Below are 22,152 nucleotides of genomic sequence, written 5' to 3' on the forward strand. Positions count from 1 at the left end.
TGAACATGGTTCAGACAGAGACATTCAGATATGTTTGTGCCTTTGGGCTTGTATCCACTCAGTGTGGTGGCCTGCCACGAGCAGAACATGCTCCAAGTTCTTCCCTGCCCTCAGTTCGTGTCTGAGAGGGAGGCACATGGAACCAACCATGTGTCCTGGGCGGTTCCTAAATTAAGAGGCATGAGAGGCATGTGGTGCCACACTAAACCCTTACGAGCCTGGAGTCCAGCCAAGCTCAGCTAGATTGCAGTCAACCCACAGACCTGAAACTATAAAAATACATGTTGTTTTTTTCTGCCAATGAGTGTTGAGTGTTTTTATGCATTATTGTTGTGGAACTTGCTGACTAATACTGAAAATGGGGTACTGCCATAACAAGAACCAAAATTTCTGGAATTAGTTTTGACAATAAGAGGCAGAAATCAAGCCAACTGCCATGGAAGGTTAAACAATGGTAACCCACACACCATGTAGTGGAAAAGCTTTTGGTAAAACTGCTTGCCTCTGGGACTGTGGAAAAAGAAAACGTACCTTAAAAACTTTTAGTTTTGGGTGAGGAAATGGGAAGGAAGAATGTTGAAAGCAGAAACTGGTTGCTACTAGATGCGATTTGTAAGGTACTGCAGGTAAGAAGAGAGAAACTCAGAAAAGAACCAGTCAGTTTGCAAACAGAACTGAGAAGGACATTAGGGAGTTCAGAAATTGCAAGGCAGAGTTACACAATGAAATTGTTTCTTACAAAGTAAAAGATGTGGCCATTATAACAGAGCCTCAGGGTGCAGACCAAACCCAAGGTGCTGCTAATATGACACAGCCTTGGAGTGAACAGTGCGTCAAGGGTAACATCCTTTGTTAAGACATCTGAAAGGCTTAAGATGGCATCTAGTAGGCAAGTGGGCAAAGAGGCTCTTAGAAATGTTATAAGACTTGTTCCCATAGAAGTCTGATGTCTCAAAAGTACCCATAATTAAGGCTAGAGACAGCATAGCTTGAAAGGCATCGTGGCTGTCCCCTTTCCCAAATGGAGTTGACTAAAATCACTTTCACAGAAAATCCACATTTGTGAGAGAACTCTATCGGCAAAACCCCTGCCAGCCTGACGAAAAGACATGAAGACTGTTAGAGACATAAAAAGACCTCTTGGGCAGGTGCAGTGGCTCACACCTCTAATCCCAGTGCTTTGGGAAGCTGAGGCAGGAGAACTGCTTGAGGCCAGGAGTTGGAGACCAGCCTGAGCAACATAGTGAGACCTTATCTCTACAACTTTTTTTTTTTTTAAATTAGCCAAGCATGGTGGCACACACCTGTAGTCCCAGACACTTGGGAGGCTGAGATGGGAGTATCATTTGAGCCCAAGAGTTCCAGGTAAAAGTGAGCTATGATTGTGTCACTGCACTGTAGCTTGGGCAACAGGGCAAGACCATGTCTAAAAAATAAAGAACTTTGCCCTCCAATTTTCTTTCTTTTTAAAATTTATTTATTCATTTTACAAAAGCATCAGGTTAGTGAAAATTTTGTCATTTGTTTATTTTTACAAAATGCCCTCCAACTTTCCATAGTCAGAAACCCTATATGGAAATCTGCTTATTGCCAAGAAGGGCATATATATATATATATATATATACACACACACACATAAGTATATATACACATATAGATACTTACGTATATACACACTTATATATATTTTGTATATAAATATATGTATTTAAATACATATATTTTTATTTATTTTATATTTTTAAATATTTTATATTTATTTTATACATATATTTATATACATATATAATATTGTATTTATACAATATAATACATTATACATATATTATACAATATATGTGTATAAATATATGTATTTATAAATATAAATGGCTTTATATGTAAAACATATCTATAATGTATACTTATTTATATATTTATATATAAATACATATGTATAAATATGAATGTTTTATATGTTATAAATAAATATAAACTATATGCTTATATCTTAAATATATATTACACATATATATTTGTAGATAAAATCTGGACCTGATGAGGATCAGGTTTGGTGTCAAATGCTGTGATTGGATGAGACTTCTGTGGGTCTAATGATGGGAGTGAGTGCATTTTGAACGTGGGGGTTTACGTTAATCATTGGGACATATAGGGCAGACTGTGATAAACTAATTGCTGGTCCCAGTTCTTCACTCCATGGTGGCAATGTCTTATATCCACACACTTGCCATCACCGTGGCCTCTAAGAGGGTAGATACACTTCCCTGCATCTTGACTTTAGTCTTTGTCATGTGGCTTGCCTTGGCCAGTGAGATGGTCATTGAAAGAATGTGAGCAGGCATTTGTTCCTCTGGTTAGACTTTTACTCATGTGCTCCAGTGAAAAACATTCCCAAAGTGAACACTTTAGCTGCTCCCTTAGACTGGGCCCAGGACTGAAACCCATGGAGCAGATTATATGCACCAGGGATCTGCTGGTTTTAGAAGTATGAGACATGGATGGAGAGAACCTGAGTGCACTAGAAGCTTGGTGCTCAGAACTGAGAGCTCCAAGGCAGGAGTCCAGCCTATCCCAACCTGCTGACCTTTGATTACGGGAAGAAATGAGAATTTTTTAAGTCACTGAGTTTTGGGGGTTTTGTTATCCAACATTGCTGCAATAATAGCTTAATAATACAAGTGACATTGAGGTACTATATCAAAGCTGTTTTTTAGACTAATGCTTTAATTTCAGCGTGACTAGCATTATTACAGAAGCACCACACTTCCAAACTATGGTAGCCGGAGTGCCCAATCTTTTGGCTTCCCTGATTCACATGGAAAGAGAAGAATTGTCTTGGGCCACACATAAAATACACTTACACTAACGATAGCTGATGCACACACACACACACACACACACAGACGGCAAAACAATCTCATAATGTTTTAAGAACGTCTTTGTGTTGGGCCACATGTGGCCTGTGGGCCATGAGTTGAACAAGCTTGGTCTAGAAGCTTTCATAAGTATCCGGAATTTCTATGTTTGGGAATTACTATCAAAAGAAGACATGCAGCTGTATCACTAAAATCGGTTTCGGATCAGAAACACGAACACAAATTATCCCAACCTGATGTAATTAAGATGACCTTTGCATGTTCTTTTCCTCCATGGCGTTTCTCTCCCGGCACATGCAGCCAGATGGTATTTGGTGCAGACAATGGAAGTGCCAACCCAGATATTAACAAAAGACAAAAAGTGTTAGCATTTAACACTAAGTTGTAGGTTCCACCAGCTTTGGTGACTGGCTACCTCTTTGAAGGCATGGTTGAGAAGCCCTAATTGCAACTGTGCTGGTAGGACTTTTCCTTAATCATAGTTTTGATTTCTGCAGGCTTTTTTCTTTTTTCTCTCATTTTTCCTTTTTTCTAAGCAACCTGTTCTTATTTTATGGGTGCAATATCTTTCTTGTTTCTCTTGGTATTCATTATCATTTGTTTTGTCGTTTTCATTTTCTTCTTTTGTCTGTGCTGTCTCTGCTTTCTCCAAGTTACTTTTTTAAGACTGCTGTGTTGGTTTTTCTCCTTTTTGTTTCAGGTTTTCTTCAAATGCTGTGGTCCTTAACTGTCCACTCCTGTGTAAGAGTGAGGCACTAAAAGGCTGACTGGAAGCTCTATGCGTTTGATGGGACTGATTGACTAACGGGCTTTCTTCCCGGGGATCACCTGGGATGTTGGGTCAGTGAGCTGAACTTTTCACTGGGGGACCATTAAATGACAGCAGGTGGAGACTTTTTCTCCACAGCAGACCATTCAGTTTCTCCAGAGAGGAGTTTTCAACATCTTGCCTGAGAGAGTATGTTCTGGCCCGTGTGTCATCATGGAGCAGAGTTAGCGGAAGCAAGTTGACATTTTCTGGGTTCAATATAGAGAAACTCACTGTCCCACCTGCAGTCTCACAGTCTCACCCCACATCCCTCTCCACCCAGTGTCACAGAGTTCTCGATTTCTCCAGTTAAGTTTTTCTAGAAAATGAGTCTCTGTTCCCTTGCAGGGAAGAAGAAGGAAAGTTTCAAATAGCAGAGGTTTGGGGAGGGCCAACAGCCCTGGGTATAACCCAAGTTCCCTGTTTCCATCCTCTTGTGCCCCACATGCTACCTCTAGCTAATGAGCCTGTGGGGTCTTCTGGGGAACCCACAGCCTCACTCCCATGGTACCTCCCTAATGAAAGGACTGGCATGTAGCTCACTCCGTCTCCAATCATCCAACCTTTTTCCAAATTCCAAAAGTAAGTTTGACTCTTTCATATGCTTTTGTCTCCTCTCTTGTTATTTTTGCTCTTTTGGGATAGTAATTTTGAAAATTCCTTTTCATTTCCTTCTAGCAGGGCTTTGGCAAAGAAAGGACCTAAACATCCGTGGTCCATTTGCCATATTGAACCAGAAGTCAATTTACAACTCTGCACATATTCTCTGAAATTCCTAGTACAACAATGTATGTAAAATAACCACTCAGAATAAACTTGTCAACAAACATAGGTATGAAAACATGAATATAGCCCTATAGGTTTGTGTGGTTGTGTGTATGCATGTGTGTGTGGAACTATATCTCCTCTAAGTAGTGCCTAGGCTCATCAGGCCATATACATTTATGGAAAAATTGCAATAGCTGCAAACTTCCATATGTTCAGTAACGGAAGAGCATTTTCAAACTGACTCCTGGTTATTTGTTTCCATCATTTTAGTTAAGTGTGATATGTTGAATGTTCCATCATTTTAAATGTTAAATGTTCCATCATTTTAGTTAAGTGTGCTCTGTCTGCTGTTCACCACGGCCCCTGTGTTCCAATTAAGAGAAGCCAAAGAAGTGATCTCATGATGTTTGCCAAATTGTCAGCCACTGGGCTGCTGTCAGTCACTGGGGTGCTGTCAGCCACTGGGGTGCTGGACCACTTCTGGGTTCTATGCAGGTATGTACAGAAATGCCCTCTTTCCATCTCCATATCCTATTTTATGTTTTTGTTGTTGTTATTGTTGTTTTGTTTGTTTGTTTGTTTTTTGAGATGGAGTCTCCTCTGTCGCCAAGGCTGAAGTGCAGTGGCACAATCTCAGCTCACTGCAACCTCTGACTCCCAGGTTCAAGTGATTCTCCAGTCTCAGTCTCCTGAGTAGCGGGGATTACAGGCGCACGCCACCATGCCCAGCTAGTTTTTGTATTTTTGATAGAGACAGCGTTTCACCATGTTGGTCAAGCTGGCCTCAAACTCCTGACCTCATGATCCACCTGCCTTGGCCTCCCAAAGTGCTGGGATTACAGTCATGAGCCACCGTGCCCCGCCCCTATTTTATGTTATATAGACTTCAAGTCATCGCTGCTTATGCCTAGAGTCTTAAATCATGTATATGAGAACAGTTCCATCTGTCTCAGCCCTTATGTAGAGTTTCCAAAAAATCTCTTATGAAAACAGGTTGCTTACCTCTGTGGCTCATCTTCTTAATTATAGTTGCTGAAATGCAGTCCAAAGGGAGAGAGCAGATGCCATGGTTCTTGTCTCCTCTGCTGTCTTCATTCCTCTTCTCCTCCTGAGACTTACCCGTCACTAAACTCTTTCACTTCTCCAGATTTAAACAAATCCCATTGCATATTAGTGGATGCTACCACAGAAACTGGCAATTAGAGGGGAGGTTATTTATAGTAGGATAGCTCAGCCTACCATCAACTCTCCATATTGCCTGAAAACATATGTGTGTATGTGTGTGTGTGTATTTGTGTGCACATACATGGGTGTTTCTTTCCAGATTGTCCTATGCTTGGGGCTGGTGGTTAAAGAGATAAAGACTTTCTTTGGTTGATTCTTTGGTTGATAGTTTTCAACAGTCTCTTTAGAGTGTTGGACAGTAGAGTACATTTTCTAGATAACCCTTTTATTATTTAATTAAAAATTTCCTGCAAGGGTAAAGAAGATGATACGTAACTAAAGCAAATGTGCATTCCGTTTGCTGAGATTAGAGATTGACATGACTTTGAGTTGTCCTACAATGTCATGATTGAGCTATGGGCACATGGTCCAGTTTTTCTTTAGTGATGACACAGTAGGGCCTATAAGAAAACTAGGTATGCTAATTCTTATGAAACCTTGGATCAACTTGAAAGAGAAATAAGAAACCAGAGGGCAAATAGGTATGATTTTCAGTGCACTGAAAACTCTAGCAAGCAAATATTGATTTCAGTGCCTAATCCACAAATGAGTATATTGATCCTGTCCTTTTTTGTTGAAGTTGCCAAGTTTCATTTTCTACTCAATTAACGACTATAATTTAGGAGTAGGTGGTGTGATTAAGTGAGCTGGTGCAAGTCTAATGACTTACTTTTAAGACCCCATGGTGTGCTCTGACTTTTGAAAAATCTCAATATCGTTTAGGCCCAGAAGGATAAGGAAACTTCATTGATTCTTTTAACAGTGGCATATTAAAACATTACCAGCAATGAAAAGGGACTTCATTAGAAAAAAATTTAAATGATGACATCCTTAGGAGGCATTTTTGTTCTCCAAATTGCTGAGTTTTTTCTCTTGCTTCTCACAGCAATAACTCTGATATTCCAAAGAGGAAAACGAAAAAAGTTGCTCAAACTATCTCATGTTGGCCTTTCATGATATATTACAACAGTTGTGGGGATAAAGTTGAAACTGCCTCTGCAAAATCATGGCAGTAAGAGAAAGATGACATAGTTGATTCCGTCTTGCTTCTGATTTTCAAGTTGTCCTTGATCCAACCTAACTTTGGGAGGAATTTAGTTTATAGTTTAACTTAAAAGCAAGGATGATAATAGGTCCTCCCTAAAACTAATGCCCTCCTTGTTCAGGGACTGAAAACACCTTTGTAAAACTAATGAGAGGTCACAAGATTATGGGAAGAGGAGGGATACACTTGAATGCAGGTTCCTGGTATCTTTGGAAATTGTGTCGTTAGAATAGAGGGAAAACTTCCACAGAGAGATGATGCATCCATAAGGATTACTGTCCCAATATCTAGTAGAACAGGAATTAATTGCATGACCTGAACTAATAGAAGACTGAAATAATCTTTTTATAACTTTTTGCTTAAAACATTGCTGATTCTTGGCTCATGTCTGTAGTCTTAGCACTTTGGGAGGGAGAGGCAGGTGGATTGCCTGAACTCAGGAGTTTGAGACTAGCCTGGCCAACATGACGAAACCCCCTCTCTACTAAAAATACAAAAAATTAGCCGGGCATGGTGGCATGCACCTGTAGTCCCAGCTACTTGGGAGGCTGAGGCATGAGAATCACTTGAACCTGGGAGGCAGAGGTTGCAGTGAGCCAGCCAAGATCACACCGCTTCTCTCCAGCCTTGGCAACAGAGTGAGACCCTGTCTTAAAAAAAAAAAATCAAACAAAAACCAAAAAAACCAAATGTTGCTGATTCTTTTGTTTTGTTTTGTTTTTTTCAGCGTCAAGCAAGCTTCTTTTGAGTAATTTACAGTTTTTGACAATTGAGTAAATACTCCCGTGAGCAAAATTTGAAGCATATTTTTTTCTCTCTACCTGATTTTGAGGCAGGATAGGTAGTCAAAGAAGTGACCATGTCCTCGGGACACAGCAACCATGGTGACCATACAGTTAACACAATAAGCCTCATCATTCGTGTTGTAATTGAGCTCATTCAAGCAAAGCGATCTTCAGAAGGGTTCTGAAGGGTGTACTGTCTATTCTGCACCTAACTTTCAGAATATTCCTTTTCTTTGGCAATAAACTTCTTTTGTTGTGTGTCTCTTGCTTAAATTCTTTTAAACCAAGAAGACAAGAACTGAGGTATCACATCAGCCATTAAAAACTTCTCCAGAATTTGGAAACTATCTGTAAATATTCTTAACTTATGGCAATATAGTGACTTACAGAAGTTCAATAAGAATCAGTTTTCTTCTGTAGCAGGACACAATTGGAGAGACTGGTTGTTTTACCAAGGCTCTGACTGGAATTATATGTCTTCAGATTGCTTTGAGGAATTGAGGTTGACCTATAGAGCCAGCAAAAGCCCTTTGAAAAAATTGGCCTCATACCTTATCCTGTACAGAGTTCCTGACCTGTGACAACTGTAGCATGTCACTGTTTGACAGACTCAGAAACCCCAAGCTATTTTGAGACCTCAAGAAGAGAGAAACTCACCCAATTCATATAGGTATTTGGAGGCACAAATAAATCCTTGTCTGGGATCAACAGGCTTTTAAAAGGCCTAATTTGAGATTCTTTATTAAAACAATTCCAAAAAAAAAGCCATTTCTCTAAAAAAAGAAAAGATCCTACACAGCAAATAATTATTTTTATTGTACTTTATGCAAGTAATCAGGCCACATACAATGGGATTGGAACTTATTTTGCAAATTGATTTGTCCTACTGTGATTTGTCCTTGATAAAAATGGGTGACTGGAGAGAGAAAAATTCTGTTTCAAGAAAAACTATAGTATACCTGTTATTAAATTCCAGCTTTGTCCTGTTTTTGAGTCTCTGCTGATGACCCCACGCCTGGCTGGTTCTTGGGGTCATTCACCTGGATCCCTTAAGACTTCATGCCAGTTCTATAGGAATTCCTGAAGCTAGGGTTTTCAGTCTTTATGTTAGGGCTCATTATTTGTCTTATAGCCCACTGTTCATGTGAGTGCTGTCCTAAAGCTCTGGATAAGAGCACTAATGTTTTTGTCATGCAGAACTTGGGACTCCAACCAGCCCCCCGTGAATACATACAGACAACTGCAAGATGATTTCACTCCTCTTACCCTGGGGGTGACCCATACCCCAACTATGCCTTCTGTCAACAGGAAGAAGTTAGAGAAATTTTTGGCCTTTTCTCATCTCCATAGCTCACATCTCTGGATTGAGGTGTGCTGAAGCACAAGATGGGATTTGAAAACACCTTTGCAAAATTATGACAGTAAGAGAAATATGACATCGTTGACTCCATCTTGCTTCTGACCTCCAAGCTGTCCTTGGTTATTCCTGGGTGTAGACCAAGCTACTAAATTTGGGAGGAATTTAGTTTATAGTTTAATTTGAAGGTAAAGATGATAATAGTCTCTCCCTAAAATGAACCCCCTCCTTGCTTGGGGACTGAAACTAGCTTTGTAAGATTAATGAAAGGCCACAAGAATAGGATCATGGGAAAAGCCTGAACTCTGCTAAGATGTAGGCATAGTTTCTATAATCCTTTACTGCTCAGGAATCGTGTGGCCAGAGGTCACAAGATTTATAACTTCCTCAATTACTCCTACAGATAATACCACTATTTTAGAACCTAGGATTGGTTTTTTGAGGTATCTTTCAGACTGACCCCACCCAGACTCATGACTCACCACTCCACTGCACCTGTGACCTCCATTCAGAAGTGGACTTAGCATAGAAGTATTGTTTTCCACACCCCCATGATTTTATCTCCAACTAATTAGCAACACTTATTCCCTAGCCCCCTGCCCACCAAATTTTCCATAAAGACTCTAGTCTCTGAGTCTTTAGGGAGACTGATTTGTGTGGTAACTCCAGTTCTGTGTGGGCTGGCCTTGTGTCAGTTAAACTCTTTCTCTGCTGCAATGCTGTGGTCTCAGTGGATTGATTTTGCCTGTGCAGCAGGCAAGAAGAACCCATTGGGTGATTACAGAGTGTTATTAGAAACAACTATTTAGCCAGAAACTAGTCTATGCGAGGTATTCAACAAACATACTTTCAATATTTAGGGTGAGAAAAACATATGAATTAAAAAAGCAATTGTTTGTATATTTCTTTATTTTAAGATTACGAAAGCATCCCTTACAAATCAGTGGTGACTGCATTTCAGAAATCAGAGGAATGCAGCAACTTGTGGCCTCATTTGAGAGTAGAGGGTGCCATTGCAGAGAGAATAAAATAATGAGGTTCACATGCAAATGCAAGAATTCAGAAGACCTTTGTTCTGAGGAGGACTCCCAACTAGGCAGTTACTAGGTTTCTTCTGTGAACTCTGTGTTGAAGTTTCCTGGTTTCATAGAGATTTTAAACTCTGGAGGTATAGGAACAGGTATGGAGGATATTTAGAAAAGGAATAATTTTTTAAAGAATAACTCAACAGTTACTAGTTAGTTTGGTACTTATGGCCCTGAGCTGCTGGCTGGAGGACATGGCTTCTGCTTTTAGCTACACTTGCAGTAATAATAATGAGCTGACATGGGGCACCCTCTCTGGACTCACATACATTTGTTTGAAAGTAGCAGTGGAGAGGAATGGTTGTCTTCTCCTTTGCTCTTCCTCCCCTCTGTACCACTGTAGCCCTGGGGTGTGCTTAGCAAGGTGCCTGAAGCTAAGGGAGATCAGATAGTCAGTGCTTGGGTCTGTTCCCATGGAGACAGGGCTTTTCCTGCATAGACCAGGTGGTTTTTTCTCGGCCACTGCACCAGGCACAGAGGGTGGCAGCCCATACCCCCTTCCCAGGAGCAGATAAGCAGCAGATGGCCATGTGCTTCTCAAGGACAGAGCCTGTGGGGTTTGCCAGCCAGTTGCAAAAATGAATCTAAATGACAAAGAGGTTTTAGGATAAAACTGAAAAGATTAAGCTCTCTATACCAAAGCAATATGACTTTTTGGACAGAGACAAAAGTATTGAGCTGAACATTAACATGATGGACAGGCTAGAAAGACCAACAGTCTCTCGCTTTGCATCTTTAAATCCCAAGATGCCCAGAAGTAAGGGGGAAGAAAAAGAGATTGATTTTCCAGGGTGTATGTTTCTTATCCTTTACACACACAACAAACACAAAACACTTTTAAATGGAATACCCCTTCAGCCTTTTCAAATATAATTTCCAAGAAGATACAATAATTAAGATGGGTTGTTAAGAATAAAAATCATGGGGAAGAGGATAAGTGCTCTTTGAGGAGAGAATAGATCAAAGGCAGGAAAGGCATATGTATCCAGAATTTAGTATTGCTAAATTTAGGAAGCTGCTTCACACCCCAACAGCGATCATGGCTCACATAGCCTTGATCTTCCAGGTTCAAGCTATACTCCCACCTCAGCCTCCCGAGTAGTTGGGACTACAGGCATATACCACCTTGCCTGGTTAATTATTTTAATTTTTAATAGAGAAGAGGTCTTTCTGTGTTGCCCAGGCTTGTCTTGAACTCCTGAGCTCAAGCAATCCTCCTGCCTGGGCCTCTCAAAGTGCTAGGATTACAGGCATGAGCCACTGTGCCTGGCCATGTTTTATTTTTGTAGCTATTGCAAATGAAATTGTTTTCTTGGTTTCTTTTTCAGCTACTTCGTTATTGGTGTATAGGAACACTACTGATTTTGGTATGTTGATTTTGTATCCTAGACAGGATACAAAATACAATTGATTGATACAATTTGTCAGTTCCTAGAAGTGGGGATGAAGAAAGGTTGGCTAATGAGTATAAACATAGAGTTAGAAGGAATAAGTTCTATTGTTTGATTTTATAGTTAACAACAATATATTATATATTTCAAAATAACTAAAGGAGAAAAATTAAAATGTTCCCAACACAAAGAAATGACAAATATTTGAAGTGATGGATTATATAATACTAATTACTCTGATTTGATCATTACACATTGTATGCATGTATCAAAATACCACATTACCCCATAAATATGTAACAATATTATTTATCAATTAAAAACAGAAAGAAAGGAAGCTTTGCAGTTGAAATCTTAAGAGAACCACTGATAAAGTCTTCTGAGCTCAGAGTGAGTTGACTTTGACATTACTCCCATTAGTAACATAGCTGCTTTTAGGGGAAAGGATTCTACCCTGAGCTGACCCCTGTAAGAGCCTAAGTTCCCTGTGCTCAGGTAACCAGCAGCTCACACGGGACATGGCACCTGTACGCATCTGGTAACCATCTGTGGAATGTTGACCTGGCAAGAGATCACCTGTTTTCTGTTTTTGAAATCATTCAGCCTTACAATCCTCCTTTTGTGGGACAGGAGTGAGGCAGGTGTGGAAAGAAGCAGATTACTTTAGCTATACTGAATATCTTTATGGGGGAAAATTCAGAAGTCAAACCCCAGATCTGCTTCCCATTTGGCATGGTGATACCCTCTCCAGCCTCCCCATCCCCACACTGCAATTCTAATTACCACCACATGTTGAAACAAAATCTCACTTCTCTTAGCTTTCTAAAGCAAATGCTGTCTCTAACAGCAGACAAATCTGTTGTTTCTACCAGACAACTCTCCAAACGTTTGAAGGCAATGGTCCTATATGCCTTTAGTTGTCTCTTGTTGGGGGTAAACAAGCTACTTCTGCTTCCTAGATCTCTAAATACCCCTTCTCTGAGCATATTATAGTGAGCAATATTTCTCTTAAAACACAGACATTAAAATGGAACAGGTAATATTATAGTTAAGATAGATGGACACAGAATTTTGATCTATAATCTTACTTTCTATCCCTTGGACACAGAACGATGACAATATTGGCTTTTTTGTGGGGAGGGCAAGGGAGGTGGGGGTGAATTAATTACCTCATACAATTGACCCATTTTTAAATTGTGGCCCCAAAAAGTCAGATTTCTTTTAAAATGTATTGCCACGAAGTCAGATCTCTTTCATTTTGTATTTGTGATTCTAATTTTTTTATATTAAATGCCAGATTATGTTTTCATTTCCATTGAGTATCCTTTCATTGGTTTCAATCTGTTTGGTACGATGATTTTGACTTTTGAATTCAGAGTTTACGGCAGGAGATACCCATCCAAACGATGATGCACGTCTACATTTATCGACTTTGCTTTGTCTTCAATCAAAAATAAAAATGGCAAAGGGTCTAGGTCCAAGAAGTAAGTCTAGGTCAGGCGCAGTGGCTCATGCCTGTAATCCCAGAACTTTGGGAGGCCAAGGCAGGCAGATCACCTGAGGTCAGGAGTTTGAGACCAGCCTGACCAACATGGTGAAACCCCATCTCTACTAAAAATACAAAAAAATTAGCCAGGCATGGTGGAGGGCACCTGTAATCCCAGCTACTAGGGAGGCTGAGGCAGGAGAATCTCTTGAACCTGGGAGGCAGAGGTTGCAGTGAGCTGAGATCTTGCCACTGTACTCCAGCCTGGGCGACAGAGTAAGACTCTGTCTCAAAAAAAAAAAAAAAAAAAAAAAAAAGAGTCTGGAGATGCTTTGCTAGAGACCTTTTACAGGTTGAAAAGAAGCCATCAGATAATGTCTCTGCCAGTAGCTTTCTTTAACATGATGCATCTAATGAAAACTGCTGTCCTCCTAACCTCCTAGCAACTCCTTAACCAAAGGGATATCACAGGGCTTTCAGTTGAACGGTATGTTGAACTCAAGTCATATAGTAGCCTTGGTATACCTCTAATCTCTCCTAAGCCTAATGACAAACAAATCATTATTTTAAATATCTTGTTCTTAGTAAATCCATATTGGACTCCAGGAACAACCCATTTTTTTAAAAAATGGATCACAATCTGTTTATTTAATAATTTATTCTAAATTTTTCCCAGAGATGAATGTCAATCTCAAAAGCCTTTAGTACCTGAAATCTGGTCATTCTCCCCATTTAGAAAATAAGAATCACATTTGTCTGTCTGTTTCTCTGAATTTCTCTCATGTGTATCTTTTCTCCTTATTTGCCACCATCTTCTTTACTAGTTCCTCATTAACTCGTCTGTAATTTGCCATACACTTAATTTGTATAAACAATATTATTCATTATGCTTTGATTCTAAATATATTAGAAAAATATTTAAACTTACTTTTAACGTTGCTATAGGGAGGCAACTGTCAAGTTGCTGCATTGAATATTAAAAATCATACTGAGATTTTTATAGTGTCAGGGGAAAATGACAAGATGTTAAGAAATTATTTTTTTAACACCCCATTATGTTTATTAAAGTTTAGCTACATTGGAAAATAGTTAATAGTAAGAACAATCATTGCCTTCTGTCCCTGCCATATTTTATTACATCTCACAATTGTCTAACCATGTTCACATTTTGGATGAATAATAAAGCAATTCAACAGTAACAGCAATCTGATTTGTGTTTTGCATTGAAGGAGATGAAAAACAACACAGAAAATCTGCCTCCTATAATCAGAGTTGAATTTTACCCTTATTGGAAATGTGTTTCAACCCAATTACTTAGAAGCCTTGTTTTTTGTTTGGTTTTCTGGGTGGTTAATATGCAATATCTTTGGCTTCTCCACTAGAAAAAGAGGAAGTGATTTACAACATGGAGCCAAAAATAAATAAAACACTTTTTCACTCCAAGGAATGTGCTTCACTAACTCTTTGCAATTAAAGTTTATCTCCTGCTTAAAGTAGTACTTGATTATAACCCAAAGTATGAAATAAGCACCTATGAGTCCATACTAATCATGACAAAAACATCAGATACATTCTAATATACGGCATTCTACAGTATACCTGGCCAGTACTTCTTCACACTGTCAGGTCATTGAAAACATGCAAATTCTTAGAAACTGTCACAAAGAAGGTCCTAAAAAGTCATGCCAACTAAATAGAAGGTGGTATCTGCATGGGACTGTTGAACAACAACAAAAAATGACATTAGGTAGAAGCCAAAGAAATATGAATACTAGTTCCTAATAATATATCAGTATTGGTTCATTAATTATATAATTTAAAATGTAAAAACTATCAACATTATGCATGCATATTAAAAACCTTAAAGGATGCAAGTCACCAAACTCCCCTAAGAATCTGATAGCAACCCTACTATACATATGAGGATTATAGAGTGCCCTCTGCTCTGGTCTTACACACATATATATATTTGTTTGTTTGGTTGGTTTTTAGACAGAGTCTCACTCTGTCACCCAAGCTGAAGGGCAGTGGTGCAATTTCAACTCACTGCAACCTCTTCCTCCTGGGCTCAAGTGATCCTTCCACCTCATCCTCCTGAATAGCTGGGACTGTAGGCAGGCACCACCACACCTGGCTAATTTTTGTTTTTTATTTTTATGTTTTGTAGAGATGGGGGTCTCACTATGTTGCCTGGGCTGGTCTTGAACTCCTCAGCCAAGTGATTCTACCACCTCAACCTCCCAAAGTGCCGAGATTACAGGCATGAGCCACCATGCCCAGCCTTACATTTATTTCTGTTGATGCATGCTACACTACTTTATTCCACTCTTTCTCTGCTGGGAAGTCTGCTTCTTGCCTTAAATCTGCAAATAGTCAAAAATTATCCCAACTGATCTTTACAGATCAATGTATTAGTTTCCATTTGCCACTGTAACAAATAGTCACAAAATGTGGCTTAAAGCAACAGAAATTTATTATCTATGGTTCTGGAAGTCAGAAGTTCAGGATGGGTCTCACTGGGCTAAAAATCAAGGTGTAGGCAGATCTCTCTGTCTTTTTCTTTCTCTTTTTCTTTTTTATTTTGAGACAGAGTCTGGCTCTGCTGCCCAGGCTGGAGTGCAGTGGTGCTATCACCGCTCACTGCAGCCTTGACCTCCCCAGGTCAGGTGATCCTCCTGCCTCAGCCTTCCAAGTAGCTGGGATTACAGGTGTGCACCACCATGCCTGGCTAATTTTTTTTCATTTTTTGTAGAGACAGGGTCTCACTATGTTGCCCAGACTGGTCTCAGACTGCTGGGCTCAGGTGATCCTCCTGCTTCAGCCTTCCAAAGTGCTGGGATTACAAGAGAGAGTCATCATGCCTGGCTGGTATAGGCAGTTCTAGGTTTCTTTCTGGGGGCTCTTGGGGGAGAATCTGTTCTCTTGACTCTTCCAGCTTCTAGTGTCTGTCTGCATTTCTTGGCTCATGTTCTTTCTCTCATCTTCAAAGCAAACGATGGCCCATAAGGTGATTTTCATGTTGCCATCTCTGTTTCTGACACTTCTGCCTCTCTCTTCACCATTTAAGGACTTTGAAATTACATTGAGCCCAGCAGCATAGTACAAAATCATCTCTGCAGTCCAAGGCCAGTTGATTAGCAAATGTAGTTCCACCTGCAACCTGAACTCCTCTTTTCCATGCAACATACATATTCATAGGTTCTAGGGATTAAGACATGGATCTCTTTGGGGGGCCTATTATTCTGTCAATCACAAGCAACCTTTTTAGAAGGTTTTGCAGTTCTCCGTGTTCTGAAGAAAACTGGCTTAAATTTCTGTTGTCTCTAATGCTTTTACTCCATTGTATTGTTTTTCTGAGCACTTTTGGATTATTCTTTTTTTTCCTCTGGAATCTCCCTGCCCGCCTTCCCTACCGACTTTGGTGATGGTTGCTTAAACCTTTTTTGGCAAGCAGAATTTAAATTCTCCTTGGAGCCTGAGGCATGATTGTTATTTTTGGGGGGTGGGAGGCAGCATCGATTCTCAAAAGGCATACCTTAACAAAATGGAAAGAAAAATAAATAGTGAATCAGAATAGTTTGGTATGTATTAAAATAATCATCTCTATTATTTAAAATGTTTCTAGGCAAAGCTTTTCACTGTGACGACTTAGGCAAAAAACTTGACTGAAAGCAAAATTACTGGAAGCTGATTCAGTTTTTGAGGAAACAGTATTTCCAGAGAAACCCAGGTCTGTCTTGTGACACTGTGAAACACAGTCAAGTGTTGCTTAATGACAGGGATACATTCTGAGAAATGCATCATTAAGTGATTTTATCATTGTGTGAACATCACAGAGTGTACTTACTCAAACCTAGATCGCAGCCTACTACACACCAGGCTCTATGGTAGACAGTCTACGGCTCCCAGGCTACAAACCTGCACAGCATGTTACTGTACCGAATACTGTAGGCAACTGCAACACAATGGTAAATATTTGTGTATCTAGGCATAGAAAAGGTACAGTCAAAATATGGTATTATAATCTTATGGGACCACCTTCTTATATGAGACGCATGACTGTATATATTTGTTCTTCATCCCAGTTTCTTGACGTATAGCTCCTAAAACCCTTGGAATCTCAGGAGTAATAAGAATGTCTTTTGAATGCTAATGAAATGATTAGGTGCCCCTAGACAACTTCAGGATTAGAAGGTTGAGACTTTCATTCTCACCTCTAACCTCCACAGCAGGAAGAGGGGCTGAAGATTGAGTTGATCACTGATCACCAATGATTATCATTGGTCATTAATCATTCATGCCTACGTAACTGACGACAGGTACTTGGCTCTTGTGTTACAGAAATTGACATGAGATCTAGCAAATTTCCCAGACAAGGCTTTTATTTGGTCTTAATGTTTGAACACAAGGGAGGCAGCACAAGTGAGATAATTATCTGACTGGCTCCCTGAAGGGAGTAAGGAGAGTAATTTTAAAGAAGCTAAAGTGGGCTGGGAGTGATGTTTAAGCATATAGAGGTTGGAAACTTCTGGCACCTGCACAGTTTGATGATATGCTTCTTCATGCATTGCAGATCTCATTCACAAATTAAATCTGCACCCCTGGATGTGACTTTTTAGTGTTATAATGAAGCTAAGGTAAAGGATTGGTCATTCTTCTGGTCTTGTACGCATGCCGGAGACAGGGTTAACGCCCTTGAATAAGTTTTAAAGTGGGAGCTGCTTGTTTAGGTTCCCTCAAGGTCCCACAGTCAGTGAGTAAGGCACCTTGAGTAAGATTTACAGTGGGCCATTGCTTATCTTAGTCTCCTTAAGGCTTCTCGATCAGCGGGCATGGCACGTTGAGCAAGATTAATGGTGCAAGATTTGGATGGTCCTTGCTGACCATGGCTCCCCTCCCCACCAGCTTACATTAGACGTCCTTGGTGGGGTGTAGTGGGTGGGAGACGAGTCTCATATCTACTCTGTCTCATCTATGTAATGAAGTCTCTATAAAAACCCCAAAAGACAAGATTCAGGAGCTTCTAGGTCGCAGAACACAGGAAGAGTTTTGGAAGGTGGTGTACCCAGGGAGGGCATGGAAGCTCTGTGCCCCTTTCTCCATACCTTTCCTTGTGCATCTTGTCGTCTGTATCCTTTATAACATTCTTTATAATAAGCTGATAAGTGTATTATAGTACGCTTATATATGTATTATATACGCATATATACATATTATATATATTATGTATTACGTATATGATTATATAATACGTAACATATTATAATACGCTAGCAAATGCATCAAATTCCAGGAAGGAGTTGTTGGGACCCTGATTCATAGCCAGTCAGAAGAGCAGTTGACAACCTACTACCTGTGATTGAGTCTAAGTAGGGAGCATTCTTGTGGGACTGAGCCTCTGACCTATGGGATCTGATGCCATCTCCAGGTAGATCGTGTCAGAAATGAATTGAATTAGAGGACACCCAGCTTGTGTCTACCGCAGAATCCACTACAGAATCTGCAGGATTTTTTTTTTCTGGTGTGTAGGGAAAACCCCCCATACATCTGTGTCAAAAGTGTTGTATTAAGTGACTATGTGAGAGTATAGAGTAGAAAAATATAGTTCAATTTTTCCTATAGCCTATATTTGGTGTCAGGAGTGTGTATAAAAAAAGAAAAAACACTTTGCTTTGGGTTTCTCTTATCTATTAATGCATTCATAGTCTGTTGATAATCACAGCAATGAATTTGCCCTGCCCCTACCTCTCCTCCCCTGGCACAAAATGTGCTGCAAATCTTGAAGCCTCAAGAAGAGAGGACTCTCCAGTGCCTGCCTTGGATACAGACATGGAGGAAGAAGGAAGAGGATTATGCTGAGGAAGGACCACACAGAGGGAAGTGAGAAGCAGCAGAGAACGATGCCCAAAGGTACTAAAAATCCAAGAAGTGAAGAGACTCTGGCTGGTCTACCCAATATACCTACTTCCCCTCTTCCTTCGAAAACCCTAACTTATTCAGGGCAACAATGCATCCAGGCAAAGGGCTATGTATTCCATCTTCCTTTATCATGAGTGTGGTCTGGAACACAGGAATGGCCGATAACACATAATAGAAACTGTTGGGTGAAATTTTTGTGAAATGATCGCTCTTAAAAGAGCTGCAGGGCAGGGCGTGGTGGCTCAAGCCTGTAATCCCAGCACTTTGGGAGGCCGAGACGGGTGGATCATGAGGGCGCTCAGGAGATCGAGACCATCCTGGCTAACACCATGTAAAACCCCAACTCCTACTAAAAAAATACAAAAATTAGCCGGGCATGGTGGCAGGCTTCTGTAGTCCCAGCTACTCCGGAGGCTGAGCCAGGAAAGAATGGCGTGAACCTGGGAGGCATGTGAGCTTGCAGGGGGCCGGCGGTGCGCCCCCCCCCCCCCCCGGGGGGGGAGGCGGGCGACCCCCACGAAAAAAAAAAAAAAAAAAAAAAAAAAGCTGCAGAAAACTAGTTGGGCTCTTTTTTGTGTGTGCCTCTTCATTGCTCTTACCTCCTATGTGGAATACTGACATGACTGCAATGCTCGCTCCCACGTTTCTGAAGGATACTGAGAACAGAAGATAAGCTAAGAAGAATGAAACAGAAAGGTAGAAGGAACCTGTGTCCCCAAAGCTCTAAATCTTCATACCCTCCCTGTATCTCCTCCCGTAGACTTCTTTTGTGTGGAAGGAATTTTAGCCTTCTTGTGTTAGCTGCCTTTCCCCCCATTGTCTGCCAGTAGCAATTAAGACCAATTTAAAAAGATATATTCATTTTCTTTATTAAAGGTACAAACTCTCTGCAAACCCTGAATGTTATTTGTATTGTGGTGAGCAGATTCAACCTGATAAGCCAAGTTGTTTGCTAACAATTTCTGAGCTATAGAAAATTATAAAGCATCCAGGTGAGGTGTGGCAAAATTAAAAAGAAAAAAAGAAGAAAAATATAACGCAGTTCATTTCCAAAAGTCCAGATGCTTTCTATGATTCATATAGAGATGTAACTATTCCTTCAAATTTATCATTGTGAGGTTATATTTTTCTTCAGTATAAATTCTGCTTTTTTAACATGAGAAGGATACCCCATTTTGGTTGCATTCTGTTTAACTAAGAGTTGTCATTTGTTTTGTTCTTTAATTACCCATTTTCGAAGACTTAAAAAACAGTAAAGTACATTGACCATAAAAACCTCCCCTAAATTAGCTGGGCATGGTGGCATGTGACTGTAGTCCCAGGGGAGGCTGAGGCAGGAGAATCGCTTGAACCCGGGAGGCAGAGGTTGCAGTGAGCCAAGATTGCACCACTGCACTCCAGCTTGGGCGACAGAGCAAGACTCCATCTCAAAAAACAAAACAAAACAAAACCTCCCTGCACGCCATTTCAACTCTTGAATAATACACCAGGTCTATAGTAGAATTTTCTCTTCTGTTTTGCCCTTTTGGCAGGACTCTGTGTTTATTTGGAGCCAAATAGGCTTTTGATTCAAGAAGGATGTATGACTTAGGAATACATTTGGCTGTGATTAACAGAAAGTCTATCAGCGTTAGATTGTTTTGGTTCAAAGTCTGGGTGTAGGAAGTTTAGGCTACTACAGCAGCTCCTCAAGGTTGTCATCAAAGGCATAGGTTCTTTCCAGCTTCTACTCTGCTCTTCCTAATATGTGGCATTTGTCCTAATTGCAAGATAAATGCTTTACATTCAGATTCCTCGCAGAAATAAAGGTGAAAGTTAAAGGCCAACGTGCTTTCTCCAAATCAAATATTACTCAGGAAAGAGCACGCCCTCCCGGTAAATGTGCCCATACCTTATGGACCCAAACTGTGCGACATGGCAGCCTCTAGCTGGAAGGAGATCTGAGCAAATAGTATTTTTTATTTCAGCGCATTGACACTGCCAGTGAAATATGGTTCTCTTTTCTCTTAGAAAGTATGTGGAAATTGGATTGCCAGCCAGAATATCTGCCACGTAGGAGAATTGTATTCTCTTTATCCTAGGAAAGTCTCAGTTGAAGAAGACAGAAAGGCTTTCAAGGAAAAATAGAAGGGAAGGAGAAGTGCAATACAAATTTTCTAGCCAAATAAAGTTGCTGTAAGTTGAGTTGTTTTGACGACTATAAACAGTACTATTTCTTTTGTAGATTGTCCTTTTCTGTGACATCACTGATCTGAATTGCAAGAGACACAAGTACACACGCAAGTCACAGCCAACTGAAAGCAAAGCAAGGGTTAAGGACACTGAGTAATTGCCCTTGGACAAGGCTAAGAGGATTATGGGTCATCCAGGACAGCCTAGTTCTAGTGAGCCACCTTAATGAAGAGTAACGTTTTGCAATCTCATTGGAGCTCATCGACTAAAGGAGATAGTTAATGCTTTGAGTGAATGTCTTGAATGAAAAATTGTTTTCCATACAACATTTGCCGTATTCTCCAGGCTTACAGCCCAGCGAGGTAAGGACTCTACATTCTTAAGAGACTTAGTCAGCTTTTAGGCAGTGGCTGTTTCTGCATAGCAATTAGAAATAACTTCTCTTTTAGTTATATGGGAATAAATTTAACAAACACCAACAGATGGCTTTTCAGACAGCAACATTTCTTCAGAATTCTAATTTCAACACTAATTGGCCAGGTCTTCCAAAGCAAAGAAAACAAGATCAGTTATCTTTATAATTCATACTCAAACCTGATTTCTGCCTGATCAGTGTAACAGTGCTTTAGACTAAATTGTCCAAATAAAGTCTTCAAGCATTAGCTTATAAATATAAAAATCTATACTATGTGAAAATTCCTTTATGTACTGGGCATACTGATGAAACATATTATCTGTCTTTTCTCTTTTTTAAAAAATTGAAGTCTTTTAAATTCAATACAAAACTCTTCCTGTTATTTTTGGTTTTTGTTTTTAAGGCAGGATCTCACTGTGTTGCCCAGGCTGGAGTGCATTGGCATGATCACAGTTCACTGTAGACTCAACCTTCTGGGCTCAAGGGATCCTCCTGCCTCAGCCTCCCTTAATAGATGAGAATACAGGCATGTGCCACAGCATCTGGCTAATTTTATATATATATATATATATATATATATTTTTTTTTTTTTCTTTTTGTGGAGACCTATCTCCCTGTGTTGCCCAGGCTGATTTAGAATTCCTGGGCTAAAGCGATTCTCCTTGCCTCGATCTCCAAAAGTGTTGGGATTACAGGCATGAAACATGTCTCCCAGCCAAAACTTTTATATTTTTAAGAAAACATTGGGAAATTTCCTTAAAAAGTTGATCCTTTGCAAGTGAACAGTCCTGCCTTTAGACCTGGGTATGAGAGGCTCCCGC

The sequence above is a fragment of the Papio anubis genome, chromosome 1 (genome assembly GCF_008728515.1).
Source record: "Papio anubis isolate 15944 chromosome 1, Panubis1.0, whole genome shotgun sequence".
NCBI classification, from domain to species: domain Eukaryota; kingdom Metazoa; phylum Chordata; class Mammalia; order Primates; family Cercopithecidae; genus Papio; species Papio anubis.